At 36.6% G+C, this 22,252-nt stretch overlaps 1 long non-coding RNA gene across 1 annotated transcript; it reads left to right on the forward strand.

The window, feature by feature from the left end:
• Positions 1-1,825: 1,825 nt before the first annotated feature.
• LOC122355662 lies at positions 1,826-22,109 on the forward strand. The gene is made up of 3 exons (XR_006252232.1): positions 1,826-1,930; positions 21,013-21,147; positions 21,964-22,109. It is a non-coding gene; the product is annotated as an uncharacterized LOC122355662 (long non-coding RNA).
• The last annotated feature ends 143 nt before the right edge of the window (positions 22,110-22,252 follow it).

The following is a 22,252-nucleotide window of genomic DNA, read 5'->3' on the forward strand; positions in this document are numbered from 1 at the left end:
TAGGTGAGTAAATGACAAAATAATAATTCATTCATTTTTAGGGCGTTTCAAGGTTTGATGAAATATTTTGTTTATCCTATAGAAAAGAAAATGTGGCAGTAGTTTGATTATAAAAGCCAGATGTGTTTTGAAGGCCTCGTGACCTACATGACTGTGGAAGACAGGAATGAACAAGATTTTAGCTAAAGTTGCTCACGGTTGGCATTTGTATTAATGCTAAATTGCTCTTCTGCATAGCCTACAAACATGGTCATGTGACGCAAAGTAATGAGGCGATAATCACTTTTGTTAGGCTACATGGTTTGATGCAGGGTTAAATGACAGTCTACCGCTCTTATAAGGTATAACGATGTTAGTGAAAGAAGTTAGAGAGTTTAAGATCATAAGAGCGCGAAAATGTGAGCCGCATGAGTGAGATGGGCGGATATTCAGCAGGCATCTCGACCTTCTTATCTTCTTGTAATTATGACTTGTGGAACTTTGCCTCCTGAGTATTACTTAGCAAGATCGAGAAGATTTTACTCCACAGCAAGTGCACGTTTTTCTTTACGTCAGTTTCTCCCATTAGCGCAAGTTGTTCTTCGCTCTACTCTGACACCTATCATCTTGGATGAATGAAGGTAATCTACTTCTGCATTATGCTGAACTTTTCGTCAAAAGCGTTCATGTTCCTTTTAATATGTTCAGTCCTCTGCAGTGTCTTTGAGGGTATTTTCGTGCTCACCACTTTGCGTCTCAAAAAACCTGCGTGTCAAAAGACAGGTGCGCCGCTGTGGTTCTGTTGTTGCATTACTCCAACAGGGACTGCTACTTTGGATGTTTCATTTTAACGCTTCATCAGGTGTATAAAAGTAACCATTCACTCAAGGGGTACGTTCACATGACAGTGCTCTACTAAAAATGGAAATGCTTTTTCGTTGTTTTTGGAAAGTTTTGCGTACAGATAACAACATTGTTTTTTGGCCCGAGACGATAATGTTAGCTACTCTTTTCAAAAACCCAACTGAAAACCGCTGTTGTACGTTTGCCTTTTCAGATCCGCAAAATGCCATTTTACATACGAACACCTAAAATGCATAAAGTGTTTGAAGTGCACACCTGCTCTGTAACTAAATTCTAGATTATAGGGTAGCCTATCATGTTGCTGTATTGGTTTAAGTAAGGTTCATTAAGCGTGGTCCGGAAGAGCTAAAGTAAACAAATTATTTTTGCTCTAATTATTAGTATAAAAAAATTGTACGACATGTCTGGTCATGTGATCTCCTCAGGAGGCGACCCGCTCCGCGTATCAATAAATAGCTTTTTTCTATAAGCTGAGTAAGTCTCGTGTGAGTTTACATTATTTAAACGATACCGTATGCGCACTTTTTAATTAGCAAAAACGCTGCGTGCTCCTCTAATTCAGAAACGTGGCGCTGAACCGTAAACGATCACGGGCACCGATAGACGCTTCCCGCGCTGTCATTCGCCTCACATGACAGCAGCCTGAAGATAGAGAGAGAGAGAGTGAAGTCATGTAAGTATTTTACAGTGTTAGTCCTGTAGAGAGCGGTAGATCGTTTTATTAAATTGTTTTATACGCTCCCTGTGGTACTGTACATGAGTGGGACCGGGGAGGGAGGAGCGATCGTAGTATTTCTCTTCATTTCAAATCCCTGTCGTGGCAGCACGGGCAAGGCAGAGGACTTTTCTCCCCTTCAAACTAAGGGGAAAACCCACCACCGAGAGCCCAGTGCACGTCCCAAAGAGCGACCGGAGGACTTTCGGAGGAGGAAACAGTAGTTTGAAGGCACGCCGCGGTGGTATCGGCTCGCTGTGTGCACTCAGTGTCTCCACGCTTGCACTTGGATACGCGAAGCAGGACGTTTTCACTTATCCGCGACTCGCAGGATCCCCGCGGTCTCCCTGAAACCCGCCAAACGTCCGCACGGTGAGTCGCGCGTTTACGTGCCGCTCTCGCGCTTATGCAACGTTCGCTCGTGTTCTTCTGCCGTACGAAGCTAATTCCAGCGTACGCTAGCTGCGTGCTTTGACAGGTCAGCGGTCCTAAAGCTAAAACGATTCATTCCCATCGCTCTTCGCTGCAAGGCACTACGGACTTTAGTACACGCGGGCTTTAGCGTGTTAGTGCGGCTGACATTGCACAGGTTGCCGGCGCGGAGAGTGTCTTGCTGTATGTAGGGCCTAGTTTGTAGCAGGCACATACTGTACAGATAGACACATTGTATCCCCATTCTATTGGTACAGTATGAGCTTGCTGTACACACACACACACACACTACTGTACCGAACCTGGCATGCGTTTTGTGTTGATGGGTTCACTTCAGGTGCTCTTTTTTCACCTGAAAACACGTGCACAGAAGAGACGGTACCAACAGGTAAGTTAAGAAAGTGAAGGATCTGTCCTGATAAAAATATAAGTTTGTGCTTTGTTGTGTTCCCTGTGGAAAGAGTTTGTGTGAACAGTAAACCGGTTATGGGACATCTACAGTAGGCTACTTTAGTTAATTTAATTTAATTTATATTTTAAATAGTTTGACCGTGGATAAGCATTTCAAAAGTGAAAATGTCAGGTGTAAACAGTGCAGTTTTGCAGTGTGAACTTTGACCTATTTAACATTTTAAATTCTTTTTTAACTTTTTCCAAGACTGCTAACATGAGAGCTTAATTTAATTATATAGACAGTTTCCCATTTTCCATATGCTGAACTGCAATTTAATATAAAGATTTTTTTTATTTTTGTAAATTAATGCAATTTCCGTAATTTAAGCACATAATTCAAAGTGAAATTTAATTGCGTTCAAAGTGATTCATATCAATGCGGCTTGTTTTCAGTAACTAATCTAGTAATTACTTTTTGAACTGTGTCAGTTGCTTTTAACGGCGTAAAGGCATATTCATTATACAGCTATTTAAGCATTAACTGATCGCTTTCATTTTTCAGCATGTGGGTGGACGTCTGATATTTTAATACATGCACAATGGAAGATTTTAGGGAGTCAAAGCAAACCACTGTTGATGCATTACAATTACGTCTTTTGATATACAGTATCACACACACACACACACACACACACACACACAAGATTTCTTTATGTGGATGTTGTTAGGCTGTTGTCAATTAGTCACTTGTGCTTAGTGATCGTATCTAGGTAGATTTGAGTAATAAAGCTACGCAGGGATGATTTGCAGTCATTGTCCAACAGCAGCTTGGCTTGTTGTGTCAGGCTCTGATGAGTTTTTAATGGGGAGGAAGTGACCTTCCCTGGCCCCTCTCCTAGCAGCCCGCTATACCGTGGCCTCTTGCTATATAGGTCAACATTGCCAAACGCCCAGTGAAAATGAGCAGTGACCTTAAGTTAAGGCTTTGCAGCAGAAGTTGTTATCCCAGTCAATATGGTGCTAGAGCAGACGCTCAAAAAGCATGCTGGGTAATTGAAATGGTCTTGAGGTTTGTCAGTCTAACAATGATGGGTTTTGCAATATGAGCACGGGTTAGCTTGCGGCCACTTCTATAAACTCGTCAGGCACTTAAAGGGGTTTTAATCCTTTGCATCACGTATCAGTTGTCCTGATTATTTTGATTTGTATATTGTTGCAACAACACGCCAAGCCTAGATTAGTCATCGGGTTTTATACCTCAGTCGGCTGATTTTCACTATATCATTATGTAAGATGGTGAAGCTTTTGCACATTGAAAAACACAAAGCTCGAGCCTTAGCCTTGTCATTTGTGTTTGTGCATTCTGGTGTAAAATAATTTGTAGTGTAAGTAGCAGAGTGCACGTGTTGAGGCTGTGACCTGTAGTTTATCACGGCGTGCTGTCTCTCACCCTGTACTGTATGTGTCATGCGGTTTTATCTAAAGCACACATACTAGAAAGCTGATAAGTACATTTTGTAAAACATCAACCAACGTTATCGCACGGGATTTTATTATTTTTGTGAAAATGCTGTGAAATGTTTTACCTTAGATTGCAGCAATTTACTGTACTAAATAACATTTGCCCTACAAGACAATACCTTGCCTTTTCGCTGTAGTATCGTATATGTTTTAGGAAAGTGTATCATCAGATGCTCGGTTATCGCTTTAAAGGAGCAGTTTACCCAAAAAAGAACATTCGTTGTTTAAAGACATTTAAACTGATTTAAATTTGCCATAAAAGTAGGCATGCAATGATTATAGATTTTGGTTGTACAATTATTGTCTGAGCAATAATTACAGTTTGACGATTATTATGCATTTAAAAAGTGACTTCTGTAAACATCCATGACAGTATCTCACTTTTTTTAAAAAAATAACAAATCAGAAAAGTGTTTAATGTTTTCAGTTTATATATTCTTTACATTTCTTTTGGACCTGGGGTAGAGAATTTGGAAACATGGTGAAAAATTAGTTCACCATGGTTTTTACTTAAGAATAATACTACATCAAGGATAATAAAACCAAGTTAATAAAAAAAAAAATAAATAAAAAAAAAAAAAAAATAAATAATATATATATATATATATATATATATATATATATAAAATGATGTAAATAAACTGAAATATTATAATTGACTGTCATCCATAGGCCTGCATAGGCTATTCATTTTAATAATGTTTATAATCATTTATCATTCATTGACAATTCTTGGGGCCTCATGGGATAGTAAAGTGTTCATAAGTTTATTCGGGTACTCTTTACCTACTGTTTTTTGAATACACTTTTCACACACTACTTTCATCTGTCGTGTAAGGAAACATGCAATCTTTGGATGCAGTCATTGAGAGATAAATTGTACACCACTATTAGTCGAGGACAATGGATCTCAGCGTTTTGACCCCAAGCCTTCCCATTGTCCACAGCAATAGTCATAGCTCCCTTCCTCCTCCTAATCGACAAAGAATTCAGTGTCCATAAATTTAAACAAGTAGCTAAAATAATTATAGAGTTCCTAAAAACTCCTTAAAAGCATTGGCTTACTTTTAAAGCATATTTTGTCGTATTTTAATACGTTTTATGTCATCTTGAGGCCACCTTGTAATTCTGCTGAGGCCTCTGGGTGCAAACTAGTAGTCCAGGTGCTGGTATGTATCCTTAGAATTTCAGAATGAGGCTCAAATGCCTTTGAAAAAACACGAAAATGTGTCGGATGAGCTCAATTATGTTTAGCACAGCATTTAATTTTATGCACCGTAGCATTAAAAGCGGTCCTGTACAATTCCTGCATTTCTTTTTAGAGATAATCACTGTTTTTAGCCATAACATAGGCTTGTTTTTTCCTGCGTGTCATCTGTTACATAATTCATAGCTGTGCTACACGTAACGTGTGTTAACCTCTTTCTTTGGCTGCGTTCACAGCAGATGCGTAGTGGCAGATGCCGAAACTGAACTTCGACTTTGGTCTAAAACGTTTGCGGAGGGCAACACGGCTTCAGTTCTGATAAGCACAACCGCTGTCCCGTGGAACACGAATTTATCACAGCTCAGTATGATCGCCCCGCGAACGTCACCCACCGCTGCCCTGGCCCCTTTGAGATAACGCGGCCCACACAAGCAAACGGACCTGTGCGCACACAGATACACACACGCTGACTCGCATAGGTCTGTTTGATATCTTCCGTCGGTTTGTTATACACAAAAACGCTCTCTCTCTGGCTTTCATTGTCTTCTTCTTGCTGGCCAACTCCCGACTGTATTTGATCTTTTTTGTCTTCGGTTTCTGTTATTGGTCTGTTCATGTGGTTTCCGTGTCAGTGAGGACCAGGGACTTCGGTTCAGATCTGGACTTTTTAAACAGCTCCACGCAAAACCCATCCCCTTCACCCCACACAAACACAACCGCAATGGGCGGCAGGCGTGCGAGACTAAAGTATATACTGGCCTTTATGAGAACAGAGGCTTGAGAGGCGGTTTTTTTTTAAGCCACACTTCACGCTAATTAACAACCCTAAATCTCAGACAGCCTTTTAATCTGGTCTCAGTGGCTTCCTCCCTGTTGCTCTTTTAGCTTGGAATGTGCTTTACTTTTTACATTTTTTCGATGGAAATGGTGCAAGGAACCATTTTTATCGACTATATAGGTACATACAGGGTTTATCGTCGAAAGTTGGGAATTGGAGATACGATTTATCTGTAAATCTTTTATGTTTGAAAGCAGCATATGATGAAGTGTAGTGTGTGCCAGACTATTTGTAGCTGTCGAGAGCTGAATGTGTTAATAGATAGTACCGCCGCAGTATAGATAAAAATGTTTACCTCTAGCCCAATTCCTCTCATTGTGTGTACGAGATAGCATGGTTTTTATAGTAGCTGTAGCTGATGATAGTCACAGGGACAACAAACATTTCCAACTTCTTTAGGATGAAAAATGAGAATTGTTGTATCACTTTTATGTCTTACAGATCCTTAGAGGGTTGAAGTAATTTTGCAGGTCAACATGGTTCCCCTGACAAAAGCCTAAGGGATATTTCCGTTGGGTTTTGGACTATAGAAAATAATCAGTTTTTTGACGCGTTGTGTTTATCAAGATACTGAACCAGTGTACTACAAGGTCACATGATTGTAACATCATCACCACTTTTTGTGTTTATTTAAATGTTTGTTAAAAGTCGCTGTAAAAGTAAAGTTAATGCGTTTGGTCAGATTTCGTAGTTTTTGTATCCACTTGTTAGCATCCACCGTTTCGAGACTTGAAGGCATAAAAAGATCATGAGTGATATAACTAATGCATTTCATGTGAGCGTAAAAGATGAATATATCCCAAACCTGTTTAAAAACTCACGCTCTGACTTTGTGTCGAATCAAAAGTGCTACCTTGTTTCTGAGCACGCTGTTTAAACCAACCTTGATCACAGTTAAGAGATTATCACAGATCTGAAAAATCCAGTCTCGCAACAGTATGTGTTGCATGGAGTTTATGAATGGGGATTGCACAAAGCTTGTTTTCAGTTTCGGTTGCTTTAGCGATGTTTGTTTTGAGTTTTGAGTGTGTGTGTGTGTGTGTGTGTGTGTGTGTGTAAAAAAGGAATACACCGTTTCTGAAAACTGCAAGTCAGATGTATTGATGATTTAACAGCAGAAAAATGCATTCGTCATCACCTCCATTTTGAGTCATCTTGGGTAATGTATAACTTCTATAGATAGTGTACACTAAAATGGATGACAGGTCAGTTGGCAAAAAAATCAAAAGCACTTATAGTTAAGGGTTAACAATGATGTTCAATACTAAAAACATATTATTTTGTGGTTATTAATATTAAAAAACATTATTTGCACTGCATGTGTTTCAGATATTCATCTTTTATGTTTTATATATCAATTATATATTATATTGTTGGTTGTGTGGACATAATCCTGTGAGGTCTGTGTCATTGAAATAATCTTGATCCGATTTCACTATGAAACTGTTACCGCGAGGAAGAAATCCTACTTTTAAGAGGTCTTTTTATATAAACATTCACACTTGGACAGTTTCCAGGAGCTGAAGGTTTGGCAACGCTGTTGTGCCACACCTCTTGATCATTTTTTTTTTTATTACGTCTTTGATAGTTAGACCATTAGTTACACCAGATGCCTATTTTTACCACTAAATACCCGCGTATACAAACCCAGAAAGAAGCTGTCGTCATTTATTTTAATCCTAAAAGAGCAGCTTGATTTTCAGCAGAATCATACTTTGGGCTATTCTGAACTTGTATGTCAGCCCGTGCTGTTTGCTGCTTGTATAGTTTATTGTGTTCAACAGTTTACAGGAAGAAATAATGCTGAAAACACAGTGAATAGAGTTTTTTTTTGTGCTGTACAGCTGTAGGAAACCGACAGCTCTCCGCCACAAGCCAATATGTCTTCCATTAATTTACAGCGCATTGTCACAGTTGGATGCAACTCCTGTTTATGGTCACATTTCTGGCTTCTCTCAAAGAAAAAGTTCTTTATCTCACAGGAGGTTTGTGAATGAGTTTTCAAAGATTGATGTATCTGTGTTGTGTCATGCAATGAAAAGGAAAGTGGTGGTTTCGGTGGAATTGCTGTTGAAAAGAAGCTTTGACCCGTCAGAATCGCTGTTTCTTCAAATAAATAGTTCACCACAAATGACAATTGTGCCATTTGCTTTTGCACAGCATAAAAAATAAATATTTGGAAAAGCGTTGACTCCCATTGTCCATTGAGATTTCACAGAAAAAAGGAAGCTGGAACTATCCCTTTAAACATTAGTTAGGAACTCATTTGGCTCATTACAGTGCAAACAAGCGTGGGCAAATAACTTGATTTAATTTTAATTTGAACAATGCAGCATTTTTTTGCTATGCTCTGGAGTTATTGACTCATGGAGTCTCAAAGTAACAAACTGCATGCAGCTTCCAGCAGAGAGCTGAGGACTGATCTTTGCAGTTTACCGCACCTGCAGAAATTGTGTGATATGTTGTGAGAAAAGGAAAGGGGTTGAAACTGACGTGAGATTCCATAATGAAGAAGGTTTGAGATCACATCATCAGATTACACATGGAGATAGAGCATTGGGGGCCCGGGATAGAGGGGAACGAAACTCAACTTCACAACTGGTCTGTTTTGTTGATGCTGCCGCTAATACTTCTATACTGCCTTGAGTTTACTATCATCAGCTTTGTCCAGATCTTTATCTCATCCTGAACACCTGTTTTTTTTTGCCCCCATTGCTTGCCTGCTGTGGCTTACTGCAAACAAAGTAGCAAACATTTTGAAAGACTGTTTAAGCCTAAGCATTACAAGACTCACATGTTGCGTAATCGTAGTAGTTTTGAGACGACGTGATTGGAGTTGAGCCTTCACAAAGTGGAAAAATAAATACGTCGCAGAGCAAGTTGCTTTTGTAGGTATTTTGTTCAAATAAAAATTCAAATAATAAATGCTGATTTGTGCACTTTAAAATATCTAGCTTAAAATAAACGTGAATGTAAAATGGAAGTAGGGCTTGATTTAAAAAAAAAAAAAAAAAAAAAAAGGTTTATTGTGATATTATTTTCCTGAATAACTTGACATGGGTTTTGAACCATGGCACAACACGACCATTTATCTGCTCAGGTCAAAATTCAAATGGAAGAGTATCATAATTTTAATAAAACTCAAACAGTCTGAATACTTTTATTTATTTATTTATTTTAAGTTCATATTGCTGATTTGGAAGGTATGTTGTTTCAACCATGGAGGATGACAATTCACAATTTTGACATTAATGTACTCCTCCTGTGTGGTGTGTTTGTGAGACAGAATGGCAACGCCTACAACAACCTAGCAACTGCTTAGCAACACTTTGTCTGTCGGTGTGTTCTGTGCCTGTTCTGACTAATCTGTCTGTCATTTCTGACTGTCTTTCTGTCTGTTTTGACTAGTCTGTCGGTCTGTCTTTTGGAATAACCTGTCTGTCTATTTAAGGGTTTTTAACAAACTTTCAGGCAAGTTTTATTTTGATTTTATTTTTTTTTGTAGTTGTTATATATAGAGAAATGTTTGTGTCCTTCTTGTTCTGGCTTTCGGTATGAATTCAGCCGAAAGCTGCACTGGGATATCAGAGGATGTAATGATGCTGTAGGTTACGGCCTCACTTTGCAACGTTCAGCATGTTTTATCTCTGGAACACTGCCGATGGTCAAGCCACATTAACTTCAACAGATACTGTAGGGAACAAGAGGTGTTCTGGAGCAGGGTCTTGTTAAAGTAAGTTCTGTGGGACTAAGTGTGCTGTCATCACCACTCTTGTGTGTGAAGATTATGTCATGTACTCTTTATTTCTAACTTTAGTACTAAACTTGACTGACTAGTTCAGAGTAACTAGTATAATTTCCTCTCTTACTGTACATCCAAGTAACCAAATATATTAGTAACTGCCTGTGCTATACTACAAAAAAACAATTGCACTAGTGTTCGAATGTTGGTTAGACTCTCTCTTTTTCACCAAGGCTTAATTTATTTACAAACAACAACAACAACAACAAAATACATTAAAACAGTAATGTTGTGAAATATTATTCCAATTTAAAATGACTGTTCTCTATTTTAATGTATTCAAATTGCAGTTTATTTATGTGTAGGTTAAACTGCCTTTTTAATTCTGATTCTTAGTATTTCTGTGAAAACTGTGGTACCATAATTTTGTTTTATTTTTTTAATTCAGAATATTTCATGAATAAAAATAGAATTAACTAATTAGAACGTCTTTACTATTACTTTTAAACTGCAAAAGTTGGGTTGGGTTAAATGTGTATCTGAACCTTCTGGATAGTTTTATTTAACTACCCTAAATAGGTTATAAATTAAAATCTGACACCTTATTACTAGAGGCATCAGCAATAATCAAACTGAATATTAAAAAAAATCATATATACGTGTAAAAACAATATATTTCTATTAAATATATACATGCATGTGTTTGTATTTATATATACTTTACATATCTGTGTATAATGTATATATTTGTTAAAAAGTTTTATTTTGGATACGATTAAATGTGATTCATTTTTTGACGGCACTGATTCATAGTCATTTCTGAGCATGGAAAATAATACTTATTTTAATATGCTCGAGCCATGATTATTATCTACTTTCTATAGGAAAATTATACTTGAAATTGACTGGAGAGTGCATTTCTGAGTTAAAGAAGCTTGACCACAAAGTGGCATGGAATGGATTTGGACAAGGCCAACAGTTGTGTTGTAGTGGGCTGTGATTCATGAGCAAGTGAGGAGGGAGAGGGCCTGGCGTGGAGACCCCTCGCCGAATGACCCTGAACCAGTGAAACCTGAAGCAGCTGTATCCACCCCCCCCCATAAGACACCACATAAACACTTTGTTTTTAGGTTCTTTTCACACTCGATTCAGTTGCTTGTTCCGAACTCAAGTTCGATTCCGTGCTTCTTCCCTTCCCCACAGTTCTCTTTCATTGCATTTTCAGTCTGAGCGGCAATGCGTTTGCGTCATCTCCGTGAGTTCCTCTGTGAGTACTAGTGGCAGCTGTTTACTACCGTAACTAGGGTAACGACGAGGCGCCAGTTCCACTGTGTTACTGAAGCATTTATCCCTCTGGATTTATCACCAAAACTTTAAACGGCAAGACACGTGAAGAATGCGAGCTTCCTCACGTAGGTGACTTATTTTGTGACAAGCAGAGTGGAGAAATGGAGCAAAGTAAGTGTGACCGGGAGCATGTAATCTAAATTATGCTTCATTGATCATTCAAGATGGATTGGTTTCATACTAGTTTGTGAATCGCAAGCACTATTCTCGAGCAGCGTGATTTATCGAGAAATGAAACCAAGATGACTTGCAGATGTGATTATGGATTTAATTAAATTATACTCTCTGTGTGTTTCAGAGATGAAACACAGCACTGTTACATTACAGGTAAACATTTCATGATATGATGTTTTCAGTGTCGGAGTGGTTCAGTTTGCATTGAATGTGGGAATGTTTCCCCAATCTGTATTATTATTATTATTTTTTTTTTTCAAATTCCATTTTTTCATTTAATATTTCTAGATTCCATTTTTCCATTACATTAAATTTTATTATTAAAAAGCATATTTAGTTTTAATTTATATAATAAACAATTTACTATTAAACAGTGATTTATTAAGGAAAAAATTATGTTTCGCGACCCACATGTGGAACATGTTTTATTTTATGCTAAAATAAAATATTTTTCTAGTAAATAGGCCTATTCATTTTTAAAAAATGTTTTGGTCATATTTTTAGTAATAGTAGCAGTAGCTACTATCATTAAGTAATATTTCTATTAATGTTTCTTCAAGTTGTTAGTTACATTCCCTTTAACCACTTTACATTTTACACTTTACATTTTATATTCTACACTTTACTTTATTTTTATACTTTACTTTGCACTTCTTTTTATACATATTTTATACATATTTGTTTTTATATTTTATATTTATATATTTAAATTCTGTTTTCTATTTTGATTTTGATGCTGGGCCCGGTGGTAAAAAACATTTCCTGCATGTAAATTTACCATGTATGTGTATGTGACAAATAAAGTTTGAATTTGAATTTGATTATAATAAACTTTACTTGACAGGTTGGTGTGAAGACCCTGTAGGTTTGCATGATTCATGTTTAAATTTGTAGCTTAATATTCACAGACACTTTCTGTATCACATTTTGATTTCAATGCGCTGACCTACTTTACACATTTGTCCATCTAAAAATTAGCACACATTCACTTACAAACCACGTTAAACACTAAATGCTGCTTTTATGATTGGATTCCGTGATTCCAGATGCATTTCAGTATTGCAGAAATCCTAGGGCCCTAATATTTTGGTTTCTAACTTGCCATCATCAGCTGGGAGGTTAATGTCTTCATTTATATCTCAGTTTGGTTCTAAATGAAGTCATGGGCTTTCAGAATGCCCCTGCCCACGCCCCACCTGGCTGAGGTATGTGGTGGCCCATCACATGCAGATCAGCCATCCATGACCAGTTTAAACTCAAACCTGTGTTTAATAAGATAAGAGGAGCCTTGGACTGTGTCATGAATGTTACTGATGTAAGACTCGTCTGTAATAATGGCCGGAGCTTTAGGTTATTGCCTTCTTGTGGTCATCAGAGCAGAATAATTTCAGAGTTTGACATCAAAAGACACTGTGTGGCAAATTGTGGCTTCCCAGGTATCACATCAAGAAAATCAGGCCACAGAAAATGTAAAGAGAAGCATATAGAAATCTCATAATGACTTGATGGCACGGTGGTGAGAGTCATCCATTTATAGCCGTCATAAGTTCCTTGCTGCGTTTCTGGAGCAAACATCTGCAGCAGGCAGCTTGGTATGTCTGCCTGAAAGCCAGAGGCTTGCTCATCTGACTTTAACAAGTGGTAAAAGTAAAGGGGAAAAAATAGGTCATGCCTTTGAGAAGCAATGCTTTATCTGAAAATGAAAAAGGTGTCAAACGCTAGCTGCCTCGCTCTCTGGCTGCTGTACAGAGTTGAGACAGGAGAGCTATTTGACAGCATGCGGACTGGGCCCCATTTTGGCTTTCACCCCAGCAGATCAATCTCCACATCGGTGAGATTGTGTTTTTTCTCTCTTTCTCCCTCTGTGTGTGAAAGCTTACTCTATTGGTTTTTATTTTGTCTTGAGGCTATTCGATCAATCAGAAATAAACAGAATATAACTTTGACAAAAAAAGGAGCATTACTAAAGAGAAAAGCAGTTGTGTAGTAATACAAGAGCTTGTTGATTTATCAGGTAGTTGCAAGATATTTTTGGTGATTTTGTGGGCGTATTAACTTCAAGATTGGTGGCGTTGTGTATTTTGAGGTGACATTATTTGAAAGTTTCTGTCATAAAATGGTTATGCGATCACCCTGTATCATAGCTTGGGGCGTGTTAAATAGTGATGCACTGAATTTTTAACACCAAAAAACTAAATGAATTAATGTTAGCGTGGTCTTTCATTAAATTTATTAAAGTAAAGTTCTTTTAGTGGAACAAATTTAGCATGTGGAGAAATAGATGCTGGCGTGGTCAAAATGTTTAATTGGGACTTTTTTTCAGTGGTTTTGGCTATCCAAAGCAATTTTGGCAAAAGCTGATTGATTGATTGATTGATTGATTTTGTCCAAGTTTTAGTATTACCAAAATGATTTGGTACCACTCTAGTAAAAAAAAGTTATATATATATATATATATATATATATATATATATATGTATATGTATATATATGTATATATATGTATATATATGTATATGTATATGTATATATATATATGTATATATATATATATGTATATATATATATGTATATGTATATATATATACATTATATTTCAGACTAAGTATTAATAGTATGAAAATTATAATTACAAATTATTTGGTGTACTACTTCACTGCTGTACACACATTTCATAATATTAAACCTAAAAGTGTGCTTTAATGTCACTATCGATGATGACTTATTTGCTTTACGTCTTTAAAATATACTTTTAATTATACTTGTTGTTCCACTTCACAACCAAATATAATTCAGTCCATCTCTGGTTGGGAATTCTGCACCATTGAACAATGAATCATAATTCATTGCAGGGTATTTTATTAAGCATTTAGATATGTTAATGCTTTTTTTAGTATATTTATTTTCACTAGGATAGAGTTGAGGTAAAATCTGTTTTGAATTGATTCTTTATTCGATCACCACACAAAAATGTTAACTAAAGTCATTTTCCACAGCTAACCAGAGTTATGTGTTCAGTATCACCAAAAGCAGCCAGTATTTTAAATTGTAGTCGGACACAAACCACATTAATCAATGCTAATGTTATTTCATGTAATTTAAGGTCATATTTTCTTGTACCTTACATTTTGTCGTTGTCGTCTGGCTAATCCTTTTGCCTCATCAAATAGCCTAATTAATTTGAGTTCTATGAATGTTATTAATTGACTGGCCTGCAACCTTGGCTTCAACAACAAAAGATATGAAACTTCTCATTTAAAGCGTTGACAGTCTATTCATTTTTCTGTCCTAACTATGCAGTTGTGTGGCTAGTTGCAGTTTAATATTGTTGTTTTAGTTTTTTTTTTTCTGTGTCGTCTGACCTATTTTTGAGTCGTGACCCACCAGTTCTGATATGAATTGCTTGTGAGATTTTACATGTGGAGCTCCAATCCAGCAGACACATTTTCCTAACAGCCATAAAGCGGCTGCCAGTTTATTTGCTCATTTGTCAATCAATACATTCTGGGCTGACCATCTGTGTCAGCTTCCAAATAGAACACATATTTATGCACATTTGTGTGCAGCTAGTGAATCCGAGTGTTATTGACAGTTTGTGTGAAAGAGAGTTTATATCACGGGGTGGTTTAGAAGCTGTTTAACTGGTATTAAAATAGTTTTATTTCAGCTTCTATTCAACATCAGTATATACAATTTTTACAACTTGTGATGAGCATTTGTCGAATGTGTACTACGCCCTCAGTCCGTCCAAGATATAGATGGCAACCAGTACAGATTTGAACAAATGTTGTATTCACGTCCCATTCGCTCACCAGTGAATCCTTTACAGTGGATGGGTGCCGTCAGATATCGTACTCCAAACGCCCCGTTAAAATCATCACGCTAATCCACAAGTAATCCGCAAAAGCGAAACAATCCCATTATTAAGGTGGCTTTAACCATAATCCACGACTTTGTGACAAAATACCAGTCTGAAATCCGTGGCATAATTCATGCGCTCTCACATCAAAACCCAACAACATATTTATTTAGAACTGTTATGGACTTTCTGCTTATAAACAGTGTTTGATGCGTGCATACTTCACTTCTGATTCAGGCGAGACTAGTTATTTCAATGTTATGGAAAAGAGACATGAGTTTAGCGTTAAAAACATCTTAATGATTAATTTGTTTATTGCTTTTCACTTTAATAATGAATAATGGGCCGGGCTATCGTTTGATTATTAAAATAATTTCTATGCTTTTATCAGCTCTCGTTCTGACTGTACTCCTATACTGCAGAGAATCCATTTAATGCGCATGTGATGAATTTCTTTTAAAAGTTCAGTTATGTAAAGCAGAATTCTAAACCAATAGGATTTCCGAGGTGGGTGGGGCTAATGTGATTCCCACATGAGCTGTAAGCCAGTAGTAAACCTCACAGTGTAATGTTGTTTGTTTGCAATTTACATGGAAAACTATTTTTATTGCCTGATCCCTTTACACATGATGTGGTGCTAGTCTTTCATTCACAGGCCTCCAAATATCTGTTCTGTTATTTTTTTCTTCTCGACTTTGTTCTGGTAGAAGGAGCATATGAGCTTTAACTTTTTACTGACCCTTCACTGTCAATAAAAGGCAGAAAATCTCTTTTCTATGAGCAAGTAAAGCAGTTTTTCCATGAGGCAGGGTGTTCTGCTTTCACTGGCCATTTCTCACACTTAAGACCACACAGTATCACCTGGAGCCTGGGAATAGGCTGTATGTGAACCCTCTCCTGTTGCCTCTTAGCATAATGCAGCATTGGCTTTAAGCCGTTCCTCTGGAGGCTGTTGTGTGAATCTGGGCTCAGCTTAGAGGAATGGCTCAGATGGCTTTATTTCCACAGTTGAGCTTGTTTTTCTTTTTCTTTTTTTTTGGGTGGTGGCAATATCTGATATTTTATTTATCCCTTGCTGGACACAGTGAAGAAGGCTTACTTGGGATTAGCATGGGAATTGGATGAACGTCCATACACCAGTGGGCGGGTGAGCAAGATACTATGTTCTGTGTGAGGCTTAAGGCCCTATGACATTTCATTTAATTTTTTCCCAATTCCCCCTTCCCAATCCCAATTTTTCCTTTTTAAATTTTTCCAGATCTTTTTTTTTTTTTGTGTTTCTAGAATCTATTTGAATAGTTAAGTGAAAATTTAATTCATCAAAATTGTGTCTAATTAAGTGAAATCATGAAACTTATGAAACTAAATTTTTAAGGCCTTATAAAGTAGGTTTTTTAAAATAGAATTTTACAAATTAATTTCAAGTAGAATCTATTTTAATAATTGTTTGAATATTAATAATTAAATGCATCTCTAATTAATAGGTTTTTAGAAAAAAAAAGTATATATTTCTTTTGTAGAAATAATGTATTGTGAATGTACATTTTTCAAAAGTAATTATATTTTTGTAGTAAATATTTCTTTTAAAAAATTATTTTATTGTTATTAGTACTATCGTTACATTAAATAATATTTATATCAAGGTTTTCTTTAAATTAAACCTAACTTTTATTTAGACTGTGATACAGTTTCTATGATATGATGGATGATATTTGTATGATATGATGAGTTTGAGTTTTACTCTAAAAGGAATAATAAAATGCTCATGAACTGATTCTCAGAGCAGTATTAGAGATCACGTTCAGACCTTCATGTACTTATATATTGAGGTGGCAGAGGCTGAAAGTGTCATGCGTGTTAGTATAAATGTAATATATGTCTATTCCATACATTGACAGAAATGCAGAACGATGCAGGATTCATATTTAAATGGTATTTTGTTTTTACCTCAACTGAATAAATAATAAACTGTAAATGTTTTTAGCATTCTGAATTTTTTTTTTTAATTTAAGTCATAAAGTAGGCAGGGCACATTAAAACTAATCACAAGTTTGCCAAGTCAGGCGTGTAAAAATGATACTAAAACCCCAAGTATACTTTGTTTGTATTACTTAGTTGAGCGCATAACCTTTCTAAGTCTACTCCTTTTGGTGTAATGCATGGATGCACTAGATGAGAAACTGTTTTTCCTACGTGGAGTAGCATTTTAAATAAATGAAAGTGTTTGTTTTGAGATGAGACATGATAGTCGTTTCCTCAAATACATTTTTCCAACTTGTAACATACTAAATCAACATTCAGAGACAACATTAAGCACTCCGTGTGTGTGTGTATTTTAAGCCTGTGCTGTCAATCAACATTAGCCCACATACTGAGTAGCGCAAGGACATTAGATCTCTTTGGAAGCATATGGGTAGCAAAATTATTATTTTTTTTTACAGTTTTGCTTGAACATGTTAAACATATCTAATCAATTTGGGTAATACAAACACTTATAAAGCTTTAAAATATGTTTTTAATCTACAAATCAAAGCGGACGTAGAAAATGCCAAATATAAGCGTACAACAGAATTTTTCATTGTAAAATTAAATGTTGCACATTTATGGGAAAATGTCAGTTTTTAATACAGAATACATGCCATTTACATATTCCATTAATTTTATTTTTCATAATACTTTTCAAAATGAATTTTGCTGTTCATATGCTTCCATAGATCATAGTGTGTGTGCATGTGTTCAGTGATTTGGAATGTAAAGACTATATATTTTCGAGTTTATTATAAACCAGCGCAACAAACCATAATCTGCCCCACCTAAATTTATGGTCAGGAGCTGCCACTGCCTACATGCTACATGGTCAGAATTGTTCAGTGCTCTCATTTACACTTTGTATATGTACCTCCCCACTCAAGTATGAATCATAATTCTGAATAGCAGCAGTTATTATATTTTTGTACATTTAAAATGAATCAAATTGACAGCTTGCCAATCAGAATCAAATTCATACCCTAGCCTAATCTTAGGACTTTCTTTGAGTCATGATTTGTGGCCCATGGTAGCAGAAAGCTGAGTTTAGCGCCTTGTGACTAAACAAAGGGCTCAAAAATGAGTGTAATACGCCAAAGTGTAAAACATATAACATAAAGCATGATTTAAAAAAAATTATTTTTTGGTTTGACGTGCCACTTTAAAAAATGGCTGCGGCAATTTGATTTATTTTTGTTCATCGTCTGGAGCTGCGAAGCGACTTGGTGGCGCTCAAGCACAAAGCGGTCGAAACCGCGGAAGTAAAGAAGGCGAAGAAGATGCACAGAAGCAAGATGAATGTAGAGCTGCTCGTCTCGTTGGTTTCTGAAAATAAAGAAGCTGGAGCTTCTGCTCGAAATGTCCACGTTTTTTTGCCGGTTAACAGGGAAGCGTCGTGAATGGTTTACGGACAATTCTGTGTGACAAAGCGAGTCTTCTGGCACCCTTTCATCTTCTGTGCTTAACAGCGAGTGTCAGAAGCATAAAAGTTTCGCAGCGCCACTTGTGTACCGGGGGTATTTCTGTATTTCATTAAACGCCATTGGCTCATTGTCGGTGAAGAATCGTTTGGGTATGAACAGCGAAAAACTCTGATATGAGACTTGAGACTGAAGCAGAGTCATAAATTAGTATTAGTTTAAACTTGCTGGTCCTAATTATCAAACTGTATGTGTTTTTAGGATCTCTCAAACTCCTTTGTTTCCTTCAGAGTCAACTTGAACCCCTTTGGCAAATCAGTTTGTTGGATTGTACTGTCGCTGCTGTCTTCAATAAAATTCTCATCCATATAAAACATGTGGTTTCAACACAGGAGGAACTTCATTATTCATATGCTAAAGGTTATTGGATAGGGTGTAGGAGAACTTGTGCCAGGCGTCAATTGACTAATGTGTTAGAGCCTTTTTGCTTTTTAATGAAAACTTCACTGTAGCACTTTGCAGTAAAGAAAAACACATAGATGGGGTTCCAATAAAGGTGTCCTGTGTCAGTATGGGGATCTAGCACGCATTCAAGTGACCTACATAGTTTAACTTGATACACAGCAGTCCCTTCTCAACTGACAGTAATTGAGAGCTCCCCCTTCACCTTGCAACATACAGTAGGTAACTAAAACTAAATGCAAAGATGCCTTTTTGTCCCCTGCACTCCATCATTGTTTCAGACCGTCTGATATAGGACCATTGAGATGCAAATGGCCATGCTTAACGAGCTGCAGATCTTTGCCGTCATTTTCTATACACCTTTATTGATTCATTGTACATTGACACCCACGTCACAGTATGCTCTCAGAGATATACAGTAACACTTGATATTCAGTGACAAGATCAAAAGTGAAAGTTCACAAGATATCGTTTCGGCCCGGGTCTTCAGTTTCAGCGTCGCTCTTTGTCATCACTGGTGGTCTAGCTTAATGTTATTCGTCTCTCATCCGTGCATGTGGCGTCTGTCATCCAGCTTCTGTCTTAATCGGTCGCCAGGGATGACCTTTTCTTCCTCGCCAGACGAGAACATCAGCAGGTTTAAATGCCATCAGATTTGGGCTCCTGAATTGTAACCTTTCTTAATGGAAACTGATGAAATCCAGCTGGAAATGTACAAAGGGACAAATCTTTTCACATAAATTTGGCACAGGCTCAGTGGAAGACACAGTGATTTAATAAATGATTCAAATAAAAGCAATTGTATATGAGTTTTTATTAAATCCACGTTTACTGCTGCTTAAAGTACTAATAACTTAATAAAATGTTTCATGTTCAAATGTATTATTGTTGTTTAAAGAGTTTATCACACAGTACCGTAGTGATTTCAGTGTTTTAATATTTCAGTGTTTGACAAGAAATAAAGGATTTCTTTTATTTCATTACAAAACATAATAATGTTTTTAAATTGCGTGCATTCATTTTCATTACTATCTTTTTGGAGAATATATTTGTACTAGAAAATTCAAGAAAATATATTTCAAATAAAAAACATATTAACTAGTATTTTTAACATGCTAATAGATGTAATGTTTTATGAATTCAATAGATTTAGACATCCTTAATGAAAAAACACATACTTAAATGTGGACAAAACAAAAATTGGTGGTAAAATGTGTCTGTGTGTTTTTTTTTTTTTTTTTTTTTTTTTTTTTTAAGAACAACTATAGATGAAAGATGGAATCTAAGTACATAGATGATGTATTTAGAGATTTTATGTAGCAAACCTGAGCTCGTTTATATTTTACTGGCCCACTGCATGAGCCATTAACTGCAAATGTAATTCAAACACATGTCACACCTCTGGTCACTCCTGATCTGAAAGAGGTTTACAGTGGTGTCAAAATGGTAATAAAACCTCTTAAGCATAGTAAAATTGCCTCTCCAATAATTTTTGAATGTCTGCCAAGACACACACACACACACATATATATACATATACGTCACCTCTGCCATCATTTAATATGAAAATTTTCAAGCAAAAAGGTCCATTATCTATTGTCAACAGTGTAGGGATGTATGAACATACAGCTCACAAAGAACTCATTTTCAAACCAAGTAGCTTTCTGCTGGCCTTCGGGCAAATGTAATATCTGCACGGGGAAATCTTTAGCTTGAAATGCATGGCTGCATAGATTCCTTAAAATGACTGGATTTCACAGAACACTAAATGTGACTGCACCTTAAAATCGGTGCAGATGTTATTTGAACATGGCACTTTCATGACAGAGTTCTGTATTTACTTCAGCTCCTTTGGCTAGGCATGGCTTTAGGTGTAACCTCACTTAGCCACAGGATTATGTTCGTAAGCCTTTTAGAGGTATAAGCTGGTCACATGAAGCCTGTAATTGGTCAACTTTGACCCAATGACTTGCCTCGATGTCTTGTGAACATAGTTACTGAGTGCTAATCTGCACTGTCTTTTTCCTCCCAAGAACAAATTCTCCTATCGGATGTGTACGGTCCATTCTGCCTCTAGACCGGCTTCTGCTTTCAAGATGCATCCTCTTCATTCTAAGGTGTAAATAGGAGAGATTGAATCACTGGAAGACAGGCACTTTCAGGCAAAGGTAAGAGACACAGCGCTTCTTCTTATATTCAGGGTCTTTTGATCTCATGATCCTATCATCTGGAGCTTACATAGAAAATGATAGCATTGCTGGGATTATCTGTTTATACGTGTTGAGATGAAAACAGCTCGATATGTTCTGTTTTGGTTTGTTGTGGGCTTTTTTTTGTTAGGCTTAAATGTCAGATTGATTTGACTTTATATGATTTTTTTTTTCTTTATATCTGCTTTTCGAATTCACGGTGTTCAACCAGAAGAGTAGGGAAGAAGCGGGAAGAACAAGCCGCTATCTTGCTTGATCATAACTAGAAGCTAACTCAAAGCTACATTATCTTAAATAGCTAGTAATGATATAAACAAGCTGAAGAGTGTTTGGTGATTGAATGAAATATTATGCAACGCATTAAAATATTGCTACACAAAGCCCTGAAGGAACAAATCACACATATCAAGTTACTCCATAACCTTTGAGTCTATCAATGCTCTTTTTAATCTTATAGGAGATTTGAGACTAATCATTCAACAAAATTTAATTATATTAATTACATTTTAATAATAGCTGGCATTCAATATAATAAATAAATAAAAATAAATATTTAGCATGTACAGTACAGCTATAATATCAGCATGCATACTTTTGAACACAAATATCCTTCATGTAGCTACAAGTCACCTTTTCCGCTGTCAGTGTTTCTTAAAAGTATCCAAATGTCCATGTCAGTTCAGTTTCGCATAGGAAGTGGGGTTTTATAGTGCATCAAATCACATTTGAGTTTTTGTACTGCTACAGGTGAGGATTCACTTTCTTTTTATACAGTTCGGTGTCTGTTCAACATCAGACAGAAGCCCTGCAGCTGTCTGCAGAAATATTACAGCTTGAGCTCGCACAAGCTCCCTCTGGCCATCTCTTCAGTTGGGGCTTGCTGAAGAAAGTGGGCTGTGCTCTCTCAAACATTGGGATTGAGCTAAAGAAGTCTCTCAGAAAGAAATTTGCACACTTTCCCAAGAGGTTTTTAAGTAAGGAAAAGGGTAATATATGAGTGTAAACAGAAGAGATGGACAGTTTTTCAAATTTTAGCAATAATTGTCCTTTGGTATAATGATAT

The sequence above is a fragment of the Puntigrus tetrazona genome, chromosome 12 (genome assembly GCF_018831695.1).
Source record: "Puntigrus tetrazona isolate hp1 chromosome 12, ASM1883169v1, whole genome shotgun sequence".
NCBI lineage: Eukaryota > Metazoa > Chordata > Actinopteri > Cypriniformes > Cyprinidae > Puntigrus > Puntigrus tetrazona.